This window comes from Saccostrea echinata, unplaced genomic scaffold (assembly GCF_033153115.1).
Source record: "Saccostrea echinata isolate AGI-Se365-2 ecotype Australia unplaced genomic scaffold, CSIRO_AGI_Sech_v1 ptg000043l, whole genome shotgun sequence".
Taxonomy (NCBI): Eukaryota; Metazoa; Mollusca; class Bivalvia; order Ostreida; family Ostreidae; genus Saccostrea; species Saccostrea echinata.
In genome coordinates this window covers 3,606,591-3,610,367 of record NW_026889792.1, presented here as the reverse complement: position 1 = coordinate 3,610,367, position 3,777 = coordinate 3,606,591, and the positions used below count along the sequence as shown (strand labels likewise).

The 3,777-nt window shown below is 33.0% G+C and overlaps 1 long non-coding RNA gene across 1 annotated transcript; it reads left to right on the top strand.

Moving 5' to 3' along the window:
• The first annotated feature begins 440 nt into the window (after nucleotides 1-440).
• LOC133201352 (uncharacterized) lies at nucleotides 441-2,747 on the top strand. Its single transcript, XR_009723079.1, has 3 exons — nucleotides 441-513; nucleotides 2,005-2,169; nucleotides 2,631-2,747. It is a non-coding gene; the product is annotated as an uncharacterized LOC133201352 (long non-coding RNA).
• Nucleotides 2,748-3,777: the final 1,030 nt, after the last annotated feature.

Sequence of the window (3,777 nt, the reverse complement as noted above, 5' to 3'; positions counted from 1 at the left end):
TTGTGAATTCACGGATATAGCGAAGTTTTCTTGGATCCCCAGCTAAATAAATTTTACTAATTCCTTATATGGATATAACAAATTAAGGATATAGCGAAGTAATTTCACAGGTCCCAGTGACTTCATTATAACCGAGTTTTACTGTAAAAAGGAAGAAAAGGAATATATCAATAAAAATTTTCTTATTAAGAACAGCAATGCTAATATGTATCATATTAATTCAAAAGCATCCTTCGAAAGTATAGAATTCATAACCCCCTCCCCCCTCCCTCTGAACCACTTTTATATTTAAACTTTTAAATACAGAACTGATTTATGCTTTTTCCTACCCAAAGTGCTCAGGTGAGCAATGTGGCCCCTAGGACTCTTGTTTATTGTTAGTCTTATAAGTGAAATCAGAATGCAATACAGTGTAGTAACTGTACATAATATATTCTTTCAGAGAGAAGAAAATTGACATTAAAGGAGAACCAGTAACTAAAGATGTATGATGAATCAAGATGTGATCATGTGGTAAGTGGTAATTAATTCAATCATAAATAGGCATGTATGACAATTGCATTAAAAGAAAAGAACTTGATTCCAATTTTAATTGGAATATTGAACTATCAGCTGCAAACTACAACAGGTTAGGCATAATAATAAAAAATGTTTGTTTACAGTTACTCCCCCCCCCCCCCCCCCCCCGACCCAATATCTAATAGCCAACCCAAATTTTTTTTCGTTGTAAAAATCCATAAGTCACTCATTCGTCAGTTTAACTTTTACATGCATCTTAATCTACGTACAAACCCTATTTTATTTCAGCATGTAACAGTAAACAAACATATTTTTTTTGTTTGGCCTTATGAAATTGTATGGCTTGGAGTCTTTTTCACTTCTCTATAAAATTTTCTGTCTGGATGATGTCTAGCACAATATACACCATGCAGTGAGGATTTTAGTTCACCCGAGCTAAAAACTCGAGTGAACTTTTCTGATACCTTTTGTTTTGTCTTTTGTCCATCAAACTGTCGATCCATCAGTGAGCTTTTCACATTTTCAACTTCTTCTCAAGAACCACTAATTTTAAACAAGGTTGACACAAAGTAAGGATATTTTAAATTGTACAGAGGAAGCCCCCCCCCCCCCCTTCACCCCAAGGGGAAATGATCAACTCTTTCAGATATTATTGATATGATCATTGTTGAGCAACTTATAATTTTGTAACCTGTAGACTTTATTTTAAGAATAATGAATATTTGTTTAAGAGTCCTTTTCTCAAGGTTCAAAGTTCAATTAAAATTATTTTGTGATACATGTATTTGAGGATTCGAGATATCAGGAGTAAAATATTTAAAGAATACTTCCAAATTACTTCAACATATCTATGGTATTCAAGATGCCAAAGTTCAACTGTATGGCTATGCTAAAGTAGTAAATATTATAACTTACTAAAACTTTCTAACATTGAAATATGTTAAATGAAACAAGACAAAAATGAAAAATAAAAATTTACTGATTTTTGGCTGGTCAGTATTTTGATGACTGTAATTTCTAAAATATTCAATGAAACACTTTGAAGCTTTAACTGTAGGTATATGTTAACTAAATATACTATAAGATAATATTTATAAATGAGAAGTTTTGAACAAACATTACAGCATTCATGTATGTAAATTGGGGGTAAAAACTGGTTATCGGTAATGGCTATCGCCTTAATTTTCAATGACATAAAACAAGATTTAGAATGCAGGTAAATAATACTAGTATGTGTCTGTACATATGATATAGCATATAGAACTTGTACTGAAAGTTGATTAGCTAAATCTTGAATGGCTGATATGTTGGTCGTTTTTGATGAAATTTAGATTATTTGTATGTAAACTGAGTGTACATGCAATATGAAATTATTCATAAGGTATTAAACATGATTAAAACATGTGTATGCAATGCAACATATGATGAATTCATATTGACTTGCATGGATGTAGCTTAACATGTATGTGCATTGGTTTTTTTTAGGGTCCTGTTCTGCAGATGCCATGAGATGATCTGTCTGTCCATCTGATATCACTTGTCCTGAGTATATTTTTTCTCCTCTTAGCCCAATCTCACTCAAATTTAACTCATAGAGTGCCTGTGGATGGAGGGTAAAAAGTGACCTTGGACCAATTATCAAGGTCAAAGGTCAGTATCAAAACACACTATATATCTTTATTTAAAGTCCTTGTCCAGAGCATAATTTTTCTCCCTTGGTATGATCTTGCTTGTGTGCCATGGGATGAAGGGTTTTTAGTGATCTTTAACAAAATTTCTAGGTCAAATGTCAATAAGAAAAAAAAAAGATTCTTAATATCCCTGTCCAGAGCACATTTCTCTCCAATTCACTCAACTAAAAGCAGTGTTCTACATGTACGAGATGGTCATATTCTCAATCTTACCCACTTTAATATTAATCTGGCTTAAAATCTTACTATGTAATGTTCATTATTCGGATTTCATGTCATTAAATTTAAAGACTGAAACTAATTATAATCACTGATATTGGTACATTAAAGGACATTGAGTGATCTTGTAAGATTTCTAAATAATATTCAAGCATACAATTCTTACATCAAATAATAATTTTATATGAAAATATATTGCAGATCGCAGATTGCAGATGATGTGAAGAAAATACAAAGGAAGCTGATGTTGAAAGAAGTATAGAGTATTTAAAGAAGTTTTTATGAATGGACTTAGATGTGAAAGACTACTTCATTGTGTACCAAGATGCTTTTATTTATTTTGATATCATTTTCAAATAATGTTTTTGCACATCAAATGAATTATTAAACATATGATTTGATAATGCTTTTTCCTTTTTATACATTTTCTTGATAGATTTTGAAAAGAAAACACAGTTTACCAAGGAAATTAATAATATAAATTTTGATTTAAACCTGCTGTTCTGTTTTCACATTCTAGACAAGAAAGATTAACCATGGAAAATACAGGGATCCTTGAGGTTCCAGTTGCTTGTCAATCATTTTTCGAAATTGAAATGCTCAACCTACCCTGTAGTTTCCATGGTATGGAAACTATTACACCACAATTACACATTGCTTCCTGTCTCAGAAAAATAAGGGAATCTTGAAGTTTCCCCGTAATTTCCTTTTTATGAGACACAAGATAATTCCACCAAGTTTCCATGACACGGAAACCGCTACGCTCCAATTCCATATAGTTTCCTGAGTCATGGAAACTTGGGGAATCACGAGGTTTCCTCTAGTTTCCGTTCATGGGAAATCTGAGGATTCCATCGAGTTTCCATTCCATGGAAACCACTACGCTCCGATTCCACATAGTTTCCTAATTATGGAAACCAGTGGAATCTTCAGGTTTCCCATTACGGGAAACTACATGGAGGCTCAGGAAACTTCAGGTTTCCTGAGGTTTCCGTGGTTCGGGATACCTTATGGAATCGGAGCGTAGTAGTTTCCGTGGTACGGAAACTTGACGGAATAACCTGGCATCCGCTGTGGAAACCACTAGGAAACATGATGTAAACATGAGGTTTCCATGTGGTTTCCATATAGTTTCCCATGACGGGAAACTGCTTATTTCACCCAGTGTTAGATGAATAATTCTAAATAAGATGTTTTGTTTTTAACAGGCGATGTTGCCATGTTACGATGAATACAAATTTATAAATCCTTTGAAAACATTAATCCTCCTTCAGTTTTGGTCAGTTTGCAATTAACTTGATACAAATAAACTATACCAAGATACACATTTCTTTATTATAAGCACCAA